A 24,815-nucleotide genomic window follows, 5' to 3' on the forward strand; every position below is an offset into this window, starting at 1 on the left:
TACCATTAATCACATGTCCACAATATCAACCAGACAAAACAAAAGTGCTCGGAAAATAATATAACGGCTCGTACACGTGCACGAGGCAGCGGACGCCGATCAGTGACTCATGGACACTGCTGACCGTGCCATGCCGGCATCTAGTGGCCCAACTCAAGGCATGCCCATATTTGGTATCTCCGGGACGAAAATCACCGACTACTCCCTTGGGACGGGATCTCTCTGTGAAAGAGTGAAAAGGCGAAAGCCGCGGGGAAGCTAAAAAATGCAGTCGGTGGCCGCGGAAAGCGGTCAACCCATGAAAAGAAGGCACAACAATGGAGCGAAAGGGCTAAAAAGAGGGGGCGAACGGGATAGAGGGAAGAGGACCGGAGGCAGCAGACTAGACGATCGAACAGAAGACGAGCAGAGCAGTGAAGTGGAGCTACACCACGACCTGCGAGCCCGGGGTCTAGCCGCCGTTCAAGATCGGCCCCTGTCATCCTTCTTCCACGCCTGGCAGTCTATTACCCTCGCCGATTCAAACAAGGAAGCAGCTTCAGCTTGGCCCTTCTTCGGAGCCCGTGCAGCCCCGTGCCGACGCGTCGACGCAGCCCAGTGACAGCGAGCCATAAGCGGAGCTGAGCCAGGTGTTTTATTTAAATGTATTATGAACATATATCCCACTTCTGGCACCAATGTGACGACTTGAATTACTTAAGTTTTCCTGAGTAAAGACTGTGCATTAGGAGATGGAGGCACAGACTCGGGATATAATTTTAAACATGTTTAGTTAATACAACTGGCTCAGTGTCGCTTGCGGCTCGCCGTCACTGGGCTAGATGCTGCGTTGGAGTGGCGCGGCACGGGTTCCGAAGAATGGCTGGGTGTTCATCACGGCCAGGTGTTGGAATGCCCCGGGCTGCCGCAGCTTCATTGTTTTCGGCTTTCCGGGGGGGGGGGGGGGGGGTATATGAGCTGCCAGGGGTGGAGGCAGGATGACAGGGGTGAACTTGAACGGCAGCTAGACCCCGAGCTTGCAGGTCGCAGCGAGTCTACTGCCCTGCTCGTCTTCTGGCATCGCAATAAACAACTCCAAAAAGCTGCTTTTGCGGCGAGGAGGAAAATAGCACTCGATCCGGAGAGCGCTGCATCCCTCCTCCTCTCTGGTATGTGGGGATGCGGTGAGAGCAGCGGAGGCGCCGTATCACGCAGAAAGCACTCACGCTGCCCAATATTTTGCATAAAAAGCGTCTTAAATAGCCAAAAAGCGTCTAAGCTGCTCAGCTTATTTGGACGGTGCGCCATCTTAACTGTTTTCTATACTATGTATATTTCAGATAGCCTTGCCATCTCCTTCTTTTCGCCTCTGTTTTTCTTCCCCTGCTTATTCATTTCATTTCCGCTGGCCGCAGCTTAGCTGCTAACATGGATCGTGACTACCAAAATCATTCATTATGTTGATCCAATTAACAAGAGAATAACAGTATATTATTAAAAAAGATAAACAGATTGACAGCAGCTGTATGCACGTTTGTAGCTATACGCTCCAACACTTTCAGTCTGGCGAGAACTATCGTCCTCCGAATTTCAAGCACCAACTGAAAGTATTTCGCCTTGGCAGCCGTTAGTATGAGTTCCGAACGCTGTTTTGTAAATAAGGAACAGGAAAATTTCAACAAGCCAATGTTTTTCTTCGTGACAAAAACTAATGAGATGTCGTCTAAAAACTATGTCGGCGCAGTCTCCTGAGATTTGTGAATACATGAAAGAACGTGCTTGAATATCCTGCTTGAATACTACGATACCTAATAAAATGGTTATCAGTTTATTGCTCAGTGAAACAGCCCGACAATATTTTTTTTTTCTAAAACCACACATCTCACAAGCTTTTTCTGCCGATCATAAATATGAATGTGGTCATGGGAACGACAGCTGTTCCTTAAAGAATGCACATTTTGCGACTACAAAAGAGCTATAGAATAATTGTTTATCAAAGCAACTTTCGCTGACGTCTTTACGAGACCTTATTCAATACGGCCATCTTGATCATCTGTCTTTATTTCTGTTTTATCTGGCCGGACGCATATAGTGGCCAGTCACAGAAATTCCATGATAGCAGCTCCCGCCGTCGGCATCAGTCACCGCCGCTCGCCCCACGCGCCGGCAAACCGGTGGCTGGGTCTGCAGGCAATGCTGAAAACAGATCGCCGGGTAATCAGTGCTACGACGCTTGTACGACGCTTGAACGACGCTTGAACGATTTGTCACCAGACAACAGTGGCCTAGGGAAGTGTAAATGAATTCGAAATGCACAACAGATCCTCACGAATAGAACACCGATGGAGTTGGGAATACTCCATGCAAAAGGTGCTCAAGCAATATAAAGATATGCATGATCGGTTGAAACAACAAATTTTGCGCGATTAGCATTGCTCCTAAAAATGTCATGAAATGGCTTCGTTCGCTTGCTTTCACTGCTCAAACTATTACCGTAGCCCGTACACCATTCGAGGATAGAAAGTAGATCAAAAACTTCCTTGCATTACTTGCTTCACCGCGCCATCTCCTCTGTCTGCCCCATACCATTTAGACCATCTGTAATTCAACCAGGCTTGTAGTCCTCGCCAGACCCGATCAGGTACATAAATTTCGGTCATTTCTAACCGAGTGCCTTCATTTCTGCTGAAAATGTTTTTTCTTTCCATCAGGCACTTTCAAAACGCTAAGAACAAAATGCCAAAGCTCTGAAATGCCAATGCGCGCTGCTTGTCTCCTGTTCCGCGGAGGCGACCGCGCAGATCAGCATAGCTATTGGTTTCTACTTAGCCGCTAGATAGCGCCACCTGTACAAAATGGCAGCACCCATGATAAAACGGTCTATACGGAGCAATCATTTACTGCGGGGAAGCATTTGACTGGGTCGAAACCTCCGCAGGCATACAGGCATTGCGAGATCAGGGTGCAGGTGAGCCATATGTGAAAGTACCGGAGGATATTGTTACGTGGAAGATCTATAGTCCAAAAGAAGTCCGCACAACTAACGTTGATGAGGGGACCGATTTCACAACACCCAGCGTCGTCGTCTTCTCGGAGTCTGTTGCACTTCTTCATCCTCATCACGAACAGCGAATACAGCTAAGTAACACTACCCCCCCCCCCCCCTCCCCGCGGGAAAAGCATAATCCCGGTGCGGTCTATGTTAACGAAATAGAATGTTGATAATAGGGCTTTAGACGGGCTGCATGCACTATTTCAGAGTTTGGAGCTGTGTACGGGGACTTCGAAAACACAGTTCAACTTTGTGGGTAACATCGGTCACGGGGCGCAAAACACGGTAAGGGCCAGTGTAACGGGGCAAAAGTTTTTCACACAAGCCCACTAGACGGCACGGGAGCCACAGCAAGACGAGAGATCCAGGAGTGTAGGGGACATCAAGGTGGCGGCTGTCGTACCGGAACTTTTGGGAGTCTTGGGATGCAGAGAGCCTGGCATGAGCTATAGGGGGCATCATGAGCGCGGGCGACGGCCTCACTGGCGTAAGTACTGGTGGCGTCTGCCGCGGGTAGGGAGGTGTCGAAGGGTAGTAACGGGTGTCGGCCAAATAATAAATAAAATGGGGAGTATCCAGCGGTAGAATGGACAGACGAATTGTAGGCGAATGTCACAAAGGGGAGATGAACGTCCCAATCTCGATGGTCGTCAGACACATACATGGCCAGCATGTCTGTGAGGGTACGGTTTAGACGTTCCGGGAGGCTGTTGGTCTGAGGGTGATAGGCAGGGGGAATTTGTGGCGAACGGAGCACGAACGGAGAATTTCGTCAACCACTCGCGAATGGAAACAGCGGCCACGGTCAGTTAGTAGCTCACGAGGAGCACCATGATGAAGAATCACGTTTTCTAGAAGGAAGTCAGCGACGTCTGTGACGCAGCTGGTCAAGATGGCTCGGGTGAAAGCGCACCGAGTAGCGTAATCGGTGGCGACGGCGATCCATTTGTTCTCCTAGGCGGAAACTGGAAAGGGACAGTGATGTTATGTTCGTTGTTCAGCAGGTACAGAAGCCGAAGACGAGAATAGTAGACGATGATCTGATGATGGTCAGGAGGAGATATATATTTACAGATGAAAAATATTATTTACATTGGCAAACAGTTACAGTAACCAGTCACACAGACAACTGCAACTTAAGACAAAATAGACTCTCACACAGACAAGTCACTACAATAGACTTTAACCGAGCATCTCGGTTAAAGCCTAGGGACTGTAAATACGTGCTAAGCACGGAGCCTCAATCTTGACTGACAAACATGGTCCGAGGACCGCTTTTTGATGACAAACATCAACAAAGGCCCGAGGGCGGTCACCTTCGGTGATCCGCCCCGAAAATAAAACAGCCAATCAAATTATTCAAAAACATGCCACAACCCCCCTGGGTTGGGAATAATCTCGGACCCAGGTCCTTAATTACTTCAAATAAAAATACAATATTCAAAACACACACTCTTTCCACTCGCCGGTCCCCAAACCCTCTCACACGGCGCCTGTCTTTGCCTCCACTCCTCAGCGTGTTTGCGACGCGACCTTGCAGCTGAGCCTTTGTGAAAGAAACGCCGCGGGGGATCACGAGACGATGTCACTCAGCCGTCCCGTTCGAGGAAAAGGGGGTGGGGGGCACTGTCTCAGAGCAGTGTACAGTCGCCGTCGCTCGGAATGTCCCGGGCACAGCGGGAGAACGCTGGGCTGATTGCCTACTTCGGGGGGGGGGGGGGGGGGGGGGGGGCAAGCGTCGCGCCTATTGTCGCCCTCCGCTGACCGTAAGCTGGTTCGCAGAAGCGTGCCACTGTTGATCCCAGCTGCGTTCGCGTCTTGGCGACGCCTCGGGGCGAAAGGATGAAACAAACCAGGCCTCCCGCGCGCCCCGCGAGCCCGCGCCCAAGAAAAGGGGGGAAAAGGAGGAGAAAAAAAAAAGCGCATCGACCGCCAGCGCGACTCCACGTGCGAGTCTCTTTTCACTGCGGCCTTACACGCCCCTCCCAAGAGGGTAAATGAGCTTGGAATCCGGTCATTTCAGCCTAATACAACAAAGGCCGCAACAACCCGCGAAGAAAACAAGACATGTAAGACACTTCGCACGTGAATGGGACACCAAATGAAACTCGCGACACAAGATGGGTAAAACACAAAACAGATCACACATTCGCATTGGCGGACCGGACAGTGTTCGTGAAAGTTCCGCGCGCGAGCAATTGGATGTCCTCACGTCAAGTTCACGTGCACTCCACCGGTCACATCACACACTGCACCGGGTACGCGGGAACATTCACACGTCGTCGAAAGGCCATGGCTCAAGCGTGTGCTTGCTCTACGCCCCAAGTCACATTGGGGACACGGGTTAACGCGTCGGCCTTACCATTGCTTGACCCTTTCCTGTGGGTCACCGTCACATTGTAGCGCTGAGTTTTGCCCCATGAGGCGTACTAGTAGTGAGATAGGAGAGGGGGTTGTGGTCAGATACCACGTTAATTTCTGCCCCGTACACCCAATGATCAAATTTCTTTAGTGCCCAGATAATGGCGAATGCTTCCCGCTCGATCGTAGACCAGGGGGTCTGCGTTGGCGTGAATCGGTGGCTGGCAAACGCTATCGGCCTTTCCCGTCCCTCGTCTCCCATCTGCGCCAAACAAGCCCCCGCTGCAACGTCGGACGCGTCGGTGAACAGCCAATATGGCCTTTTAATGTCGGGGGTGTTCAGCGATGCAGCTTCGCACAGAGCTGACTTGAGCCTGTCGAGCGCGTTTTGCGCTTCCTGGCTCCACGGAATCGTGTTAGGTACACCTCGCCTCGTCAAAGACGTGAGTGGTGCGGTCACCTCGGCGTATCCTTCAACGTAATCGCGGTAGTAACCACATAAGCCTAGCAGACTCCGTAGCTGTCTCTTTGTTGCGGGGGGCACGAGCCCACGAGTGGCCGATATCTTTTCTGGGTCGGGCCCGTGGGTTCCGCCTCCCACTATGTGTCCTAGGTACTTAATGTGGGCCTGTGCGACCTGACGCTTTTCTCGGCTCACTTTAAGCTTGGCGTCGCGCAACAAATCAAAAATTATTTCTAAGTGCCGCAAGTGTTCAGTCCACGAGGAAGAGAAAATGGCGATGTCATCGAGGTATGCGGCCGCATAAGCCTGATGTTTCGAGAGGAGGGTGTTCATTATCCGCTGAAAGGTGGCCGCGGCGTTCTTTAGCCCGAACGGCATGACACGCCAAGCATATTGTCCCTCGTGAGTTACGAAGGGGGTCAGGTGTTGGCTCTCCGGAGCTACCGGCACCTGCCAGTATCCGCGTCGCAAGTCGATAAGAGTGATATACCTAGCGCGGCCCACCCTCATGATGAGCTCTTTAGGGGGTGACATTGGAAAGGCATCCGTGCGCGTCGCTGCGTTTAAAGCGCGATAGTCAACACACATGCGCACCGATCCATCCTTTTTATCCACGCATACAACGGGATGGGCGCACTCGCTTTCCACCGGATACAAAGCCCGAGGTCTAGCAACTCGTTTACCTGGCGGCTCACCTCACCCCTTAATAACTCCGGCACGCGATATGGGAAAGTGCTTTTGAGCTGGTGGCCTTCGTGCAGCTCTATCTTATGCGCCCCAACTCGTGCGACTCGCGGCGTTTCGCTGAACAAATCAGCGTAAGCGGCAAACACCTTCGAGATCTCTAGGCGGTCCTGAGTAGGTAGGTGTGCGAGTTTCTCCGCATCTATCAGACAACCACCACATCTCTCAGGTACAGACTGAGGGGTGTACTCGATTTCACCAAACTCCTCGTCTTCCTCGAAAACTACTCCGACATGGCTGACACGTGCGTAGTAGGGTCGCAGCCTGTTCGCATGCACTATCGCTGTAGCCTTTTTTCCCTTGTCGATTCTGTACGAGTTCTGCCTCTCTTGCGCAGTTACGACGAATGGACCGAGCCATTTGGGGGCCATTTTACTGCCAGGGTCTGTGTCAAAGAGCAATACCTGGTCTCCGACGACAAACGTCTTGCTCCGTGCGCGTCTGTTATACGCCTGCGCGTAACTTCCCTGACGTGCGCTCGACGTCAAACCCGCTACTTCTGCTGCTACTTCTAGCTGCTCGTGTAGCTGTCGCAAATACTTCGCGGGTTCTTTCCTGAGTGTGTTCGGGAGGGGTTGCTGGCCTGTCCATGTTCGCTGCAGAATTGCTAGCGGTCCGGTAGGGTTTCCACCGAATAAGAGCCGGAACGGCGCCACGCCTGTAGTGTCATGGGGGACTTCCCTGTACGCCCAGAGAACGAACGGGACCAGTCTATCCCAGTTCTTGGGATCTTTCTCAATAACATGGAACAGCATGTTCTTCAAAACGCGGTTCCACCTTTCCACTGTCCCGTTGCTCTCCGGATGCTCAGGAGTCGAAAAACGCGGTGCGCATCCCAGTCTTGCTAGCATCTCACGCGCCAGCTGCGCCGTGAAGTCCGTTCCCTGATCTGAACAGACTGCCTCAGGTATGCCTGTACGGCTGAAAATCGTAAGCAAGGCGTCGCATGTTGTCCTAGCGGTTAGGGATCGCAAACAGACTACCTCCGGCCAGCGCGTGCACAAGTCAACGAGGCAGAGAGCGTACCTATGACCCCTGCTCGACGGAACATCGAGCGGCCCGATTATATCGACATTTACGACCTGAAACGGATGGTCGGGTCTGGTGAGAGGTGTGATTGGAACCCTATCTTTAATTCGCCTGTCTGAGCGGACTTGACAGCCGTGACATGTCCTGCAGTGTCGCGTTACGTCCCCTTCTAAGCCTGGCCAGAAAAGGCTGTACTTAATTCTGGTCTTTGTCTTCCGCGGCCCCAAATGACCTCCCCAAAGGGACTCATGCGCAAGGCAGAGTACCTCTTCACGCCTGCTAAGGGGGAGCACAAGCTGCTTCACTTTGCTACCGGAGATCGAGTCCCAGTGATACAACAAACCGTCTGAAACAAACATGCCTGCCTTCCCTGCCTTTGCGTCTGCCCACGCTTTCTTTAAGGTTTCGTCTGATACTTGGTCGGATCTGAATACCTGGCGCTGTTTTAGGGCTGCGTCCGCGTCATCCTGGATCGAGATTACATCTTCCTTCTCGCTTTCTTCCAGATCTACTTCAGAGGGCTGTTCCGTCGCCACACCCTGCTCACCACTCATTAGTTTGTCTGCCTCAGGCCCCGCCGCTTGCTCCTCGTGTGATGTAGAGCTCAGCTTTGCGCTCCGCTCCGCCATGGTGACCGACGCGTTAACTGCTTCAGACAGAGGGCAGGCCTTATTCTTAACAAGTGCCTCGTAGCGACTGTCTATCTCCGAAAGCAGTTCCCAATCCTCCCTGGAGAGCAAACAATCCACTCCCTCCGCCAGCTTATCCGAAAGCGCGCATACAATGTCTACTGCCTCGGGCCCTGTAATGTGTGCGGTGGGTCGCCTGATGCTCACCGCAAGAGTAACCAGTTCCGCGTTAACTGTCTCCCCAAAAGCCGAAACTAGCTTTATTGAGCCGGATGGCTCCCAAGATATACTTGGCACGAGGCCTTCCCTAACGACGGTTATCTCGCTACCGGTATCAATTATAGCTGTCGCCGGTATCCCTGCGCACTCAATCTCCACCTGCTGTAGCTTCGATCTGCGTACCTCGTCGAATGACTGAGGCGTTTTCATCTCTGCTACTAGGGTTGTCTGGGAGGTTACTGACGCCGGTGTTTCGCATGCCTCTACGTTGGCTACAGCTACTTTTTGAGTTCGAGCGCGTTTCTCCTTCTTCTGCACGTTTTGTGAACCGCGAGGGCATTCCTTGGCTCGGTGGCGAGGTGCGCGGCACTCATAACACTGAACTGGCCGTTTGCTATCATTGTTCGCCGCTTGCGGGGGTCCCTTCGGTTTTTCCGCATACACAACAATTTGTTTCGCTGCGCGCCCCTTGCCTTTAGCTTGTTCGAACGTTTGGAAAACGTCGGATATTTCATCCGGTTTTAGCCACCTCTCCTCCTCACGAAGACGCACATACTCTAAGCCTTCAGGGCGCAAGCTACCCTTTATGCGATCTGCGATGATCAATGATACCAGGTCGTCTTTGGTTTCTACGTCCCGTGACCGAAGGTAGTACTGAAAGTACGTCTTAGTGCGCGAGGTGAACTGCGCCCAAGTTTCATCGCGGCGTTTCGTCGCGCGCTCAAAGCGTTCGAGGTATTCTGAGGGGTTAAGCTTCAGCTCCTTTAAAACGGCTGTTTTTACCGACTCGTAGCTGCCACACTCATCATCCCCGAGGTTACGGAGAAGGTACCTGACACGCTCAGCTAGTGCTGGCATGATTAAGTGAACGCGGCTTTCGTTTGGCACCTTGTACGTCGTGAAAATTCTCTCGACTTCCTCAAACCATAACGGCACGTCCGCGTCACACGGCAGCTTTAGTCCCTTAAGGACTTTAGCGCATAGGGAGACTGGATCGGGCCCCATTCGACGCTGATCGTCAATATCTGACCTTACAGACGTCTGCCCGCTTCCCGCTATCACCATTGCAACCGCTGGATCTAGCCCAAGTTTCTGTAACTCTAGGCGTTCCTGTGAAAGAATTTTCAATTTCTCCAGCTCAAAATCTAGTTCCATGCGGCGAATTGCAACCGCATCGGATACCGACATCTCCGCTACTTCACGTAGCGCTCCTGCTACAGGCTGAGTTGTGGCTTGCTGCGACTGCTCGCTGCCATCTGTTATATTTCCCCCTGTCTCTCTCTCGCCTACGCTGGCCATCATGCTCCGTGTTAAAACCATACGCCACTTTACACTTGAGCCATAGCCACTTCAACAAAGCGCAAGAAATCCCGCTTACCCGTGCTGGTGTCGCCAGTTGGGGCCTCCGTCCCTTGGTGCCGCAGCCTCGTCGGAGTCCTTCCCCAGAACGCTGCCTCTGGTTCGGGGCCTGGATCACCTTGCTGCTTCTGGCTGGACGTGCGGACGCTTGTTGCCTAGTGGGTTCCCAGGGCCTGGGTGCTCTGGGTGATGCTCGTGGTTGCTGGTTGCCGAACCCTGTCGTACTGCGCCAGTGATGTTATGTTCGTTGTTCAGCAGGTACAGAAGCGGAAGACGAGAACAGTAGACGATGATCTGATGATGGTCAGGAGGAGATATATATTTACAGATGAAAAATATTATTTACATTGGCAAACAGTTACAGTAACCAGTCACACAGACAACTGCAACTTAAGACAAAATAGACTCTCACACAGAGAAGTCACTACAAGCCCTTACTTTTCTACCGAGCATCTCGGTTAAAGCCTAGGGACTGTAAATACGTGCTAAGCACGGAGCCTCAATCTTGACTGACAAACATGGTCCGAGGACCGCTTTTTGATGACAAACATCAACAAAGGCCCTCGGTCACCTTCGGTGATCCGCCCCGAAAATAAAGCAGCCAATCAAATTATTCAAAAACATGCCACAACCCCCCTGGGTTGGAAATAATCTCGGACCCAGGTCCTTAATTACTTCAAATAAAAACACAACATTCAAAACACACACTCTTTCCACTCGCCGGTCCCCAAACCCTCTCACACGGCGCCTGTCTTTGCCTCCACTCCTCAGCGTGTTTGCGACACGACCTTGCAGCTGCGCCTTTGTGAAAGAAACGCCGCGGGGGATCACGAGACGAGGTCACTCAGCCGTCCCGTTCGAGGAAAAGGAGGTGGGGGGCACTGTCTCAGAGCAGTGTACAGTCGCCGTCGCTCAGAATGTCCCGGGCACAGCGGGAGAACGCTGGGCTGATTGCCTACTTCGGGGGGGGGGAGGGGGGGGGGCGGGCAAGTGTCGCGCCTATTGTCGCCCTCCGCTGACCGTAAGCTGGTTCGCAGAAGCGTGCCACTGTTGATCCCGGCTGCGTTCGCGTCTTGGCGACGCCTCGGAGCGAAAGGATGAAACAAACCAGGCCTCCCGCGCGCCCCGCGAGCCCGCGCCCAAGAAAAGGGGGGAAAAGGAGGAGAAAAAAAAAACAGCGCATCGACCGCCAGCGCGACTCCACGTGCGAGTCGCTTTTCACTGCGGCCTTACAGGGACCAAGGAGGTCAACGCTATTATGGGAAAACGGGTCAGTCGGTATGGGTATCGGCTGCATATGACCTGAAGGCATAATTGTGGGCTTCTTCCGACGCTAACACAGTTCATATGCGGCAATGTACTGCTGGACAGAGCAGTAGAGCCCCGGCCAGTAGAAACGTCGGCGCAGGCTGTCGTATGAGCGAGAGATACACAGGGGGCCAGCCGTGGAAGCACCATGCAGCTGTTCAAGGATGGTAGAACGCAGGTGATGGGGAACGAAGAGCAAAGGTCTGTGCCATCTGGTCGAATGTTACGTCGGTATAGGGTGTTCTCGTGGAGCACAAATATGGCAAGATATGGGTCAGGACGGTCGGAGGTAAGACAGAGGATAATGGAATGCAGAGAAGGATCTAAGTGCTGTTCGTTGGCAATGTTAGCAAAGGTCGAGACAGACAAGACACATGCATCACCGTCAGAGTCTGTAGGACTAGGGGAGTCGACGGGATGACGCGAGAAACAGTGTGAATCTTGGTGAAGATGGCCGGACTTCTAGACGACGGAAAAGGTGTATTCTTGCAATCGTAGCGCCCAGCGCCCCAAACGGCCAGTAGGATCTTTGAGAGAGGAAAGCCAGCACAAGGCTTGATGGTCTGTTATTACAGTAAAAGGGTGACCAAACAAATAAGGGCGGAATTTTGTAATAGCCCAGACAAGCGCCAGGCACTCTCACTCTGTAATAGAATAATTTTGTTCGGGCGTTGAGGAGGCGGCTGGCATACCCAGTCACCCTTGTACGGCCATGTTATCGCGGAGCGAATATAGCTCCTATACCATGGCCACTTGCATCGGTGCGGAGTTCAGTATTGGCGGATGGGTTGAAATGGGCCAAGACGGGTGGAGTAGTGAGGGCAGCAATAAGCTGCGAGAAAGCTGTAACTAGTTCAAGCCCCCACGAAAATGAAACATCTTTCTTGAGGAGGTGGGTTAGAGGACGAGCAAAGGTGGCGAAGTTCGGGACAAATCGTCGGAAATATGAACATAGGCCAATACAACTTCGAACATCGCTGGATGAACGCGGAGGGGGAAAATCTGACGACACGAATCTTGTCAGGGTCAAGCTGAACGCCGGAAGTATTAACCAAGTGGCCAAGAACTTTGATTTCTCGGTGACCGAAGCTGCACTTCTTGGAGTTTAGTTGACGTCCGGCGTGGCGAAAAAGCGAAAGGATTGTAGAAAGGCGAAGTAGATGGCTGTCAAATGTTGTGGAGAAAACAATTACGTCGTCAAGATAACACAAACAAGTGGTCCACTTGAAGCCTCTGAGCAAAGAGTCGACCATGCGTTCGAAGGTTGCTGGGGCATTCCAAAGGCCAAACGGCATGACTTTAAATTGATAGAGGCCGTCAGGGGTGATGAACGCTGTTTTTTCACGGTCTCTCTCGTAGACAGAAACCTGCCAGTAGCCGGAACGAAGGTCGATGGAAGAAAAGTGGCTGGCTCCGTGCCAACTATCAAGCGCATCGTCGATGCGCGGAAGAGGATATACATCTTTTTTAGTTATCTTATTCAAATGACAGTAGTCAACGCAGAATCTCCAACTGTTATCCTTCTTCTTGACCAACACGACAGGGAATGCCCAGGGGCTACTGGAAGGCTCGATTATGTCGTTCGCTAACACCTTTTCGACTTCCGTTTGACTGACGCGTCGCTCGGCAAGCAAAACCCGATAGGGCCGCCTGTGAATAGGACTGGCGTTCACGGTGTCAGTGCGGTGGGTGACAACTGTCGTTTGACCCAATGGACGGGTACCGAAGTCAAAAAGGTCACTGTAGGTAAAAAAAGCTTGTTTAACTCAGCGGCGAATTCAGGTTGCAGATCAACTGCAATCATGCTGTTAAGCGGATCAGGGCACGATGTGGACGACGAGGGGGTGTTGGCAGGGACAGCAGTTGTATGATCTGTAGACAGAGCTGAAATGGCACAATCGGTCATCGGGGACAGCGCAGCTAATGAAATTCCCTCGGGCAGAGCTTGAGTTGAAAAGCTGAAGTTAAGGACAGGGAAAGTGGTGCGGTTCTGGGAGATGTGCACAATTAGATGAGGAATGGTGACGTGCCGCTGCAGCATGACATCAGTATTGGTAGAAGCGAGATATTCGTTATCTGGACGAGTGGAAATGGGTGGAAATGGCGACATAGGGATGTAAACGGCGGTTTCAGGAGGAAGGCGGCTAAACTGTGTTGATCGAAGGCGGGGTGAACAGGAGGCGTCATCAGAGCAGAGCGGAAGGTCCAAGCGAAGTAGGCCGCTAGAGCAGTCAATAAGGCCAGAGTGGGCTGTTAAAAAGTCAATGCCAAGGATAACGTCATGGGGGCAATTATCTAGGACGGTGAACAACACTGGGGCATGGGGGTCAGCAATTGTAACTCGCGCCGTACACAGACCAACCACGGCCGCAGGGCTACCATTGGCGACGCGAACTGTGGACAAGACGGCTGGCGTAAGGGCTTTCTTGAGGCGACGGCGAAATGAGGAGCTGAGAACGGACAGTTGGCCGCCTGTATCAATTAGAGCAGAAACGGGAACTCCATCCACAAGGGGGTCGATAGGGTTATTTTGTAGGGCAGGGGTCAACTGAGGTTTTTCGGTCCGGGTCATAAATGCAGCGTCACCTCCGAGAGCTGCATTGGCTAGTTTTCCGGTAAGTGGCCAGAATAGGACGGTGACGAACTGCGGCGAGGAAGAGGAGAACACGAACGTCGTGCTTGCGGGGATGGTGAATGGTTGGCAGCACGGAGAGCGGAACCGGGGCCAGCACGGGTATGGTCGGGGCGAGGTGAGGAATAGCGAGGGGCATAGTCTCCGCGGCGGTCGACGTAGGTAATCTGACGAGATGGCGTGTACCAGCGGCTACGGCAGTGACGGGAAATGTGGCCAACGCGAGAACAAGTAAAACAGATGAGGCGATTGTCATGGGTACGCCATTCATTTGGGTTGCGGTACCGATATCGGAGCAAGCAAAGGATCAAGCAGGGTTTCGGAAACGGTACTCTACTATCGATCATATTCATACCATCAATCAGGTGATAGAAAAATGCTCGGAATATAACCAGCCTTTATACATAGCATTCATTGATTACGAAAAAGCATTTGACTCAGTTGAAACCTCGGCGGTGATGCAGGCATTGCAAAATCAGGGGGTAGACGAGCCGTACGTGAAAGTGCTGGAAGATATATATAGTGGCTGCACAGCAACCATAGTTCTGCATAAAGAAAGTAACAAAATTCCCATAAAGAAAGCTGTTAGGCAAGGAGACACAATCTCCCCAGTACTATTCACAGCTTGTTTAGAGGAAGTATTCAGAGACTTGGAATGGGAGCAGTTAGGGATAAAGGTAGATGGAGAATACCTCAGTAATCTGCGATTTGCTGATGACATTGCCTTGCTAAGCAACTCGGGGGATGAACTGCAAATAATGATTGATGACCTAGACAGGAAAAGTAGAAAGGTAGGCTTGAAAATCAATATGCAGAAGACTAAGGTAATGTTCAACAGCCTCGGGGAGGAACAGCAGTGTACATTAGGTAGCGAAATACTGGAAGTAGTAGGCGAATATGTCTACTTAGAACAGGTAGTAACCGCAGATCCGGACCACGAAAAGGAAATAACAAGAAGAATACGATTAGGATGGAGCGCATTTGGCAAGCACTCGCAGATTATGACTAGCAGCTTACCGGTATCGCTCAAGAGGAAAGTATACAACAGTTGCATCTTGCCTGTACTCACCTATGGGGCTGAAACGTGGAGGCTAACCAAGAAAGTTCTACTTAAGTTGAGGAAAACCCAGAGGGCTATGGAACGAAAAATGGTAGGGGTAACATTAAGAGATAGAAAGCGTGCAGAGTGGGTCAGAGAAATAACTTAAGTTACCGATATTCTAGTAGAAATTAAGAAGAAATGGACATGGGCAGGACATGTAGTGCGAAGAGAGGATAACCGATGGTCGCTGAGGGTAACAAACTGGATCCCAAGGGAAGGAAAGCGTAGCAAGGGGCGGCAGAAAGTTAGGTGGGCGGATGAGATTAAGTCCGCAGGGGTCAAGTGGATGCAGCTAGCACAGAACCGGGTTAAGTGGAGAAATATGGGAGAGGCCTTCGCCCTGCAGTGGGTATAATCAGGCTGATGATGATGATGATGATGATCGATATCGGGGCGAGAAACCGGCGCTGGATGGGGCAGTAGCACTCACTGGAGGGGCAGGTCCGGAATCCACGGTGTCGGTGGCGCTGGCAGAAGGGAGGCCCATATTCGCAACTTCTTGGTGATCAACAGGCTTATAAGTGATATAGTAGCCAGGGTGTTGTCGGGTGTATGCGACAGTGAGGCCGCGGGAGTCATTGCCACAAGCTCTTGGCGGACAATGAATGTTAAAATGCTGTCGTGAGCAGGCGGTCGAGGAGTCGGGAGATCGATACAGGAGGAGCTAGCAGGCGTGTTCGGCGGCCGATCTAAACGGTAAGATATGCGCCTCTGTTTCGCCTGCTCGATACGTCGGCACACCTGCAGCACAGAGTCCATGGTGGAGCACTCCCTGCACAACAGGAGGTTTAAGGCATCATCGGCAATGCCTTTTACTATATGGCCGACTTTATCCTCCTCAGGCATGCCTTGGTCGACTTTACGGCATAGAGACAGGACGTCTTGAATGTAAGTGAGATAAGACTCCGTAGACGTTTGGGCTCGAGAGGCGAGCGCTTTCTTGGCGGCGATGTGGCGGCCAATAGGCTTTCCGAATAGGTCGTGGAGCTTCTGTTTGCAGATATCCCAAGATGTTAGGTCGTCTTCGTGGGTTTCAAACCACACCCGCGCGGTCCCAGCCAAGTAGAAGATTACATTCGCGAGCATGAGTGTGGGATCCCACCAATTGTGCTTGCTCACGCGCTCGTATAGGGCTAGCCAGTCTTCTACGTCGACGGCGTCGGTCCCGCAGAAGGTTCAGGGGTCATGGGGGTGGGCCATGACAACAGCAGGTGCGACGGCTGTAGAGGTAGAGGCGTCTCTAATCATTGTAGTGGTTCCAACGTGGCGGCCGCTGCGGAGATCCAGCTTGTGACAGGGGATCGAATAGACTCACCTCCACCAAGAGATGTTACGTGGAAGATTTATTGTCCGAAAGCTGTCCGCACAACTAACGTTGATGAGGGCACCGATTTCACAACACTCAGCGTCGTCGTCTTCTCGGAGACTGTTGCACTTCTTCATCCTCATCACGAACAGCGAATACAGCTAAGTAACAATATCTACAGTGGCTGCACAGCAACCATAGTTCTGCATAAAGAAAGTGATAGCCTTCCAATAAGGAAAGGTGTTAGACAAGGAGACACGATCTCCCATGTGCTATCTACAGCTTGATTAGAGGGCGTATTCAAAAACATGGAATGGGAGCAGTTAGGCGTCAGGGTGGATGGATAATATCTCATCAATCTAAGATTCGATGATGACATTACCTGGTTAAGTGACTCAGGCTACCAATTGCAACTAATGAATAATGATGTAGAGAGGATAATCAAAAAGGTGGCCTAAAATAATATCCAGAAGGTTAAGGAAATGTTGAAAAGCCTTGGCAAGGAACAGCAGTTTAAAATAGTTAGCGAAGCACTGGAAGTGGTGGCCGAATATGTCTACTTAGGACATGTAGTGATCGCAGATCCTGACCAGCAAAGGGAATTAACTAAGAGAATAGGAATAGGATTGAGCGCATTTGGAAGGTACTCAAACATCATGACTAGCAGTTCACCTGTATCTCTCAAAAGGAAAGTGTATAACAGTTGCATCCCACCGGTACTCGCCTGGAGGGGGGGGGGGGGCTTAAACATAGAGGTTAATGAAAAGGGTTCTACTTATGTTGAGGACAACGTAGAGGGCTATGGAAAGAAAAATGATAGATGTAACGTTAAGAGATATGAAGCGTGCCGTGTGGGTCAGGGAAATAACTCAAGTTACTGACATTCTAGATGAAATTAGGAAGAACAAATGGGCGTTGGCAGTACATGTAGCGCGAAGAGAGGACAACCGATGGTCTTAAAGAGTAACCAATTGGATTCCATAGGAAGGTCAGCGTAGCAGGGGGCGGTGTAAAATTAGGTTGGTGGATGAGGTTTAAAAGTTTCCAAGGGTCAAGTGGATGCGGCCAGCACAAGACCGGGTTAATTGGAGTAAAAGGGAAGAGGCCTTCGCCCTGTAGTGGGTATAGTCCATGGGGGATGATGATGATGACGCAGCATGAATATGGTTTTCAGGACGGTCAGCACATTTTTTCATGCTTTCCAGCAAAAGAACAGTAATTATCGGAAGTCTAAAATCTTGCATAGTGCGGAGTTTCCCGCCGGCCACGGCTGCATACCGTGACGATTCTGAGGGCGGCGGAACTAGCCACGACGCGTCTTCTTTCTGCGTGCAGCATGCGCGCTTGCTTCGTTTGATAAGACCGGCGTTGTGCACCCTGAACCCGAATTCCACAGAAGTGTGACAGATGTCCAACTATCTTCGACATCATTTTTAATTTTCAGGCAAAGATGAAATATTGCTCGATACTGTTGTGAAAATAATGAAGGGAATTGGTCCAGTCTTTCGAAGGGTTGCAGTTGTTAGGAGGCACGTAAGCTCCGCCTTAAGGGTATGACGCGAAAGTGGTCTTTGGCCGTCTCTAATTGCACATGCGCTCATTAGCATACAGGGGAAACGCGAAAGACCACACGACTTACACAAAAATGTCCGCTAGTTCTCGAGGCGTAGAATTGTGTCTTGCATGGTCACCATGAAAGAAAAAAGGCATCTTGAGTGGCCTAGTCGGCATTTAGCGTGCGTGGCTCTCTAATAAAAGGTTGTGGGTTCGTATCGGACTGAGACATGAAATATTTCTCCAAGCTAAACTAATTATTTTAAAAATAAAGACGATTTGAGATATGCGACGTGCTTTAATACGCAAATCGTGCTATGTTTTAATTCCTTGCATTGCACGCACGACATCACGTTTAACATGAGCGTTACAGGGATGTTTGAAATTCCCCACTAAATATAACGTGGATGTGACGCCATGACCCTGTCGTCAAACAGCATTAATCACCCCAGCCAACTATACCGCGACAAAGGCTTTTCTGCGACGCGGGGCCCTTACGCGATAGTCTAAAGTTTGTCCTTCACTCGCATCAAGTAACTAGCACTGCCACACAAAGCCGAAGGGGAACGTTTAAGACAATAGTAATAACGTGCGCACCTTAAAGCTGGAGCCTAAGGCGCCAATTTTTAATTGTTATAGTAAACTTAATCAGGAAGGAACACACGTACATCTCTTAGCTTTTTAATGCTTTGCTCGCAGTTTTCATATGGTTCTACGCACCGGGTTGCATTGAAGTTCGATGCATCTAGTTAGTTGGTTGGCATCGCCTGATGTGGAGATTGTTCGGAAAACAATAGAGGCGGCGTACTGGAGAGGTGAGAGCGCGGCCTGACGCGAGGACGACGACGCGTCGCCGCCGGCTCGGTTTTCTCTCCACGGCGCTGCGGCAGATGTATACGCACAAGGAGGCTACGTAACGTGCAACAGAGCGTCTGGTGGCGCAGTCGGAAGGTATAGATATATATATCATAAAAAAAGAACAGTGAAGGCGGCAGGCGAGAGGTACAGCATGCTGTCGTTGTGGCTGTGTGGCGCGTTCATCCTATCAGTGCGCACATCCGCCGTCAACACAATTATGGATCGCAAAGTTGAAATGCATTGAAGTGATTGACAATCGCAATGCACTTCTTAAAATAAAGAAATTTAATGACGCAGTGAGTACAACTCGCACATTAAAAACAAGGTTATATATTCCATGTGCGTTCAAAGATGATGTAGAAATCATGCTTTTCATGCGTTCCATAAGGTATTTAGTGTAGTTATATATTGAAGCATACATCATACCAGGAATGAAATATTTAGGAAAGTGTATCTATATTTGATACCGAGGCGAGGATAGTTTGTCCACATTCTGCGGGTGTCGTCCATACCAGCATAAACGTGAAGGAAACTAAGAATGTTTCAACTGACGTTGGCCGGAAGCTTTACAGTGCACTGAATCGCTGAATCACGGGCAGTGTAGAAGGAGAGAAACCAAGGAACATCGGAAATGGGTATAGCTTTCATGAATGGGAGGACAGAACTGTTAGCATCGATGAAAGATCATGAATACCGTCTTTCTAATAAATACAAGCCTGAACTTCAGATTGAAGAGTACAAACAGGACAATGAAAACCGCCACACTTAAAAATGTAAAAATAAACCGCATATTTTCTGTTTTCTTTTTCACTATTTAACGATACGGAATCAACCACTAGATATCTTAGTAGAGGTCTATAGCTGCAGAGGATTATTGCCACCGAATAACGTATGACGTCATTGGTTGCAGTAGTTTCGTTTGAATGCAAAGCACGAAGTTATTCTGTAAATGCTTTACTTTTCTGATGTCAGACTCCTAGGGTGTAGCTGATGCACTTCTAGGGACGAGCTATTTTTTAAACTCTAAAGCGCAAGTTAACCGTCAGAAATAAGAAGCGGAATGCAGAATTCGCTCCATTGGCGAGCAAAATAGTGCTTGCCGTAATCCGTGTTGCAGCAGCAGAATGCTATAGCCCCTTAACTATTAACGACGGGACTCTGATCCATATCCTAATCAATCTGATCCATGTATCACGCTGGCACGGCGTTATTCCGGCAATCGCTTCAACTTGAGGTTGTTGCCTACCATGGCTGACCTTTTCAGCAACTGTTTACTATTTTTCCGCCATATTGACCCTCTAAAATAAAAGAAGCATTCAACAGTGTTGCTACTCGTAACGATTAGCACAGAGGTCGCGGAACGCCGGTTTTGAAGGTGACTGCCACAACGTTAACTTCTATGCCGTTTCATTAACTTCCATTGCATGTAATCTTTGCCAGAATTTTGAATTTTGATTTGGGAGATCACAGTCAATGTTTTTGAAATGTTTTTTTTTTTTTTTTTTTTTTTGGGGGGGGGGGGGGAGGGGGGGCACACTTTCGACCTCAGCTTTAATGGTAAGACACGACAGCGTTAATGGCTCCCATCTCAAGCTGCCCTTGCGAATCCTAGTTGGCATGGATGCCACTTTGCTACTCAGTTAAGAAATAATCCCTAATTGGTACCTCTATTACCTCGAATATATTCATCATCACACATTTGTAAGCTACCATACTATGTGCAGAGTCGCTCGACAAAGACATAAACCTATCCCTACGAACGGGCTTGCGTGCACTAGTGGTCTGACTCGGTATCAGAGGGTGCCAGAAGGTTCAGTTCCCATCTCGCCCTCCCATTTGAGAGGTATTGCCCAAGTGGCAGCTTCTCTGATATCAGTGATGTGTTTTGGTCTTGTGACGTCACGCAACCCGGCTACCAATCAGGGGCTGGCCTTGTCATCTGCCAATTACTAACTGCCAGGGGCATGCCCGTGAACACCCGGCACGCCGATGCCGGCTTTTCTTGGAGATCGGGGCGTTTAACGCTGTTGCGTGGAAAACAAAACATTTCTTCCTACTTCATCGCGTATTTATTGTGAGGAATGCAAGCAAGGCCGGTCACTTTTCTCGGTGTAAAGTCGTTCTCAACGGAGACTCGGTTTGAATATGACACGATAATAACTCACGGTTCAGCGATTTTGGGAGGTACACGAGGATGCTCACTGCGATCTGCTGGTATGGTCCATTCTACGAGACAGTTGGTTTTAGAAGTCCCGGGGGCTTTTTCCTGATTGCTTTTCGTCACTTCCAATCTTGGGAGGTCGCCACGTGTAGCTTGCTATGTCGGCGCAGTCACGAGACACGCTCAGACGAGACCCAACTAGATGTAGTTTTCAGTTATCAACAATCTCGAAGGGTCTCCTCTCGGCGTACCAATGTCGACGGCAGAATGCAGAGCTGGTTACTTATCTTGAATCCTTCGGACAATTCATGTGACTCCAAAAATGCTTTTGGGAAGTTTGAAGACGGAAGTTGAATTTTTTTTTTCTCCCTAAGCATGACCAATAGGAGAGTGCGGTGTCCAGCTCTTATCCGGACTGGCCACGGAAACTGGACCAGAGAGCTCAAAGGGCAGCGACATCGAATGGGATTCTGTACCTCGGATCCACCCACAACGCTGAACGTCGATATTTTCGTTGAACGAAAGTTCTGGAGGATTGCAAGGATGCTATCAATGTTCGGGACCGTTTTCGGTGCGAAGTCATTGAAGGGTGACGTCGTCCTGGAAACAGAGTTACGATGGCGCACACTTGAATGATCTTGGGAAGGAGAAAGAAATGTCCGTCGCAAGCTGACGGTAAGGCCCAGTCTACGACCCGATGGACTTCAGAAATCCATTCTACATTTTCTTTCGCGCTTTTCGTCGTAGGCAATATTGAGAGATCTGTATATATATAGCTCGCTATGTCGACGAATTTACGAGATCCGCAATGAGCAGACCTAACGAGATGCCTTTTTTCGTCATCAGCATTCTCGCAAAGTCTCCCCACCGCGTACGACGTACGACGAACAGCTTGGTCAAGAAGAATACCTGTCTTCAATTCTTTGAACCAGGCCTGTGATTCCCAAATGGTCTGTGATCCGCTTGCAGAGAGGCGCTTATTTTATTTTACCCTACACAAAACAAGTGGCCAAGCATGCTGGGTGGCTCTGAGGTAGGCCAGCAACGGGAACTGGCCAGAGAGCTCAGGAAGCGGCAAAAACTGGCGGCATATTGAATGCAAGATTCCATCCGCAGCGCCCAGCTTTAAAATGTTCGTTGAATCGCTCTTCCTCTTCCGGACGCTTCCTCTGATTCCACTAAGGTCAGCGGCTGCTTTCGGTGTGAAATCATCTTTAGCGGCACTGTCGCCTTCGAAATACGATGATAACAGCTCACACTTCAGCGGTTTTGGGAAGGACACGAGTATGTAAATCACAAACTGCTGGTAACGATAGTAGAGCCATATAGCGTTTTTGGCTCCAGATATCCTGACGGCTTTTTCGTACGTGTTTCTCGCCGTTGGCCACATTGAGATCTCTCAATGTGGCCAACGGGATCTCTCAATGGGGCCCCATGTATATCTGGCTAGGACCATGAAAAGACCTAACGAGAGGGCATTTTCCGTCATTAGCAACCTCCAAAGGTGTCTCCATAGCATGCCTCGTTGACGGACAGAATAGACCGTAGTATATATGCCTTGAATTCTTCAGGAGGCTTGCAGGGGGCCATCCGTACCGCTGGCATCAGTCGCGTGATCTAAATGACTCATAGTAGTGTCCGCGGAGCGCTCGGAGCCGAAGAGAACTTCACAAAAAAATAGTGATAAAATAGGTGCTTCCCACCAACCATGAAAACCAAGCGACTGCTGCTGAAAAAAAAAAAAAAAAAAAAAAAAAAAAAAAAAAAAAAAAACGATACCCTCAGAATCCAAACATTCGCCTGATATGCATTTAGTTTTTAAGCTTGCATATGGTGGGCTTGCTTTTAAATAGCTAGCTTGCAGCTAGTGCAGTAAAATCAACATCGCCATTTCGAAATACTGACTCGGAACTTGTGCGTTTTCAAGCACAAGAGAGGAGCAAAGAATTATAAAAAAGAAACCGTAACAAAAGTAAATTTTAAAGCTCGCAAATGCCCAAATCCTTTACACGATAACTGAAAACACGCTCCGTGAAAAATACTCCTCTAGGCATTTGGCAGCGCCCCTTGACCACGCGCCCAAGCATAGGGCAAAGTAACTGGCCGCGGGCGCGAGGCACGAGTGTTTCAAATTCGAATTAAAATTTAGTTTATTTCCGTGCAAACAAGAGGGCGGCTCAAAAGTGAAACAAGATCTCGTGATCGCGTTCAAGCCTGCTTTTTATTACATACGGTAACGACACAGTTGTATTTTGAAAATAAGCTGGTTTACATTTACCGAACAAAGTACAATTGCAAATTGTACAAAGCAAACCAACTAAACTAACTCACACATCATTTTTCAAATTAAACAATTCTAGGTACACTATGTAGAATGCAAGTGAAAAGAAGGGTATTATGCTCGGTGAGGTCAGGCAATACCAAACTATATAGAGTTCCAACAGTGTTCATAAATTCACTGGCCTAATAATTGCTCTTCTAGAAAAAAAAGAACTTTTAGCTTAGAAATATTAGTGCAGTTAATGTCAACTTGTTAGCCGTGAATATTGTTCAGTACTGTTAGTACAGAGTAACGGAGAATTTATTGGTCTAAAGTGGTACACAAAAGGGAATTTTCCGTGGTTAATAAAAACGCGAATAACGAAGGCTTGTTGACTTAGTTAATTGTGCTATTGGATTAAGTCCTTGCTGGTTGTTGTGGAGCTTTTGTTTAGATCTTTATAGCCAGTGTGTATAAACAAAAACTATGTACACTTGTTATATTAAACCAAGTAAAATATTCCTCAATGTGAGGTTGTGAGTCAACTCTTAAATATGATGAATCGACGTTTTTTGTACTTATATATACGATTTAGATTAGTAATGGTTGTTGTCCCCCATACAAAAAAAAACAGTAGTTTATATGAGAAAGATTATGCATTGCATATGTGCAGTTTCAATGCTTGTGATAAGAATGAGCGGAATTTCGAGAAAATTTCGACATATTTTGATATTTTTGTCGTAATAAAATTAACATAATTGCCCCATGGCATGTTCTTGTGTAGATATATACTCCCACTGTATCGACAATTTCTATTGATTCTTATCCAAAGCATATGATTTTAGCGATTGCATGGGGGTAAAGATGCATGTACATTTGTTTTCCTAACTTTAATCTCCAGGGAGATCGCCTCACTCCACATCTATAGTTCTTGGAGAATAATATTTCAGCCTCTAATAACTGAAAGTTACTGTTTAGAAATGATGAGGTGGTGTCATCTGCATATAATATTTATTGCAGAAGATCGATAAATGCCATTTGTGTAAAGATTAAACAGGAGAGAACCAAGATTGCTTCCATGAGGTATGCCCGTATTAACTGGTCTGCCTGAGGATAAGCTCTCGCCTATTTAAAAGCTTTTATCGGTATTGAAGGTATGACTTTATGAGGGATAAAGCTATTTTCTCAGTCAATATATTTCAAGTTTTTTTTTAACAATGTTTGGTAATTAAGACGATCAAAGGCTTTTGAGTAATCTGTATACATATATGCTAACTGCTATTTCCTTGCCTTCAAATGATTTTAGCATAATTGTTTCTGATTTAATAGTGATAGCTCTCTCGACTTCCATTTTTGAAAGCGAAACTGTGTTAGAGTTAATATATTGTGCTTGTCAACAAAATGCTGATGCGAGTATGGATTATTTTTTCTAATGCTTTTGAAAAGACAGATAGCAATGAAATAGGACGATTGTTAGACAAGCTGCTGGGATCGCCGCTTTTGACAATTGTTATTATGTATCAGATTTTTATTTTAGCTGGGAAAACACCTGTGAAGAGAGCAAAATTGAAGATATGGCTAAGATCTGGTACAAGCAAGTCTAATGTGAATGTGATAGTCTTTAGATAAACGTTATAGATGTCTCATGCAGAACTATTACGCAAGGGAATTAATGTTTCTAATATTTCGCTTTCACAAGCAGGATAAAAAAAGAAAAGATACTGTCGGGGTTTTAGTTATAGTTGCCACTGCTTCCTCAGAGTGTGGACTGGTTACCTGGCTTACAAAGTGGATAATAA

At 48.9% G+C, this 24,815-nt stretch overlaps 1 long non-coding RNA gene across 1 annotated transcript in view; it reads right to left on the bottom strand.

Annotated features, from left to right (window-relative positions):
* Positions 1-2,024: 2,024 nt before the first annotated feature.
* LOC146172302 (uncharacterized) overlaps positions 2,025-24,815 on the bottom strand; it is a 136,452-nt gene continuing 113,661 nt past the window's right edge. The window contains exon 3 of the long non-coding RNA XR_014702506.1: positions 2,025-2,175. This is a non-coding gene — a long non-coding RNA (uncharacterized LOC146172302). The remainder of the gene's footprint in view (positions 2,176-24,815) is intronic.

The sequence above is a fragment of the Amblyomma maculatum genome, unplaced genomic scaffold (genome assembly GCF_055883805.1).
Source record: "Amblyomma maculatum isolate TAMU_Amacu unplaced genomic scaffold, ASM5588380v1 scaffold_13, whole genome shotgun sequence".
Taxonomy (NCBI): domain Eukaryota; kingdom Metazoa; phylum Arthropoda; class Arachnida; order Ixodida; family Ixodidae; genus Amblyomma; species Amblyomma maculatum.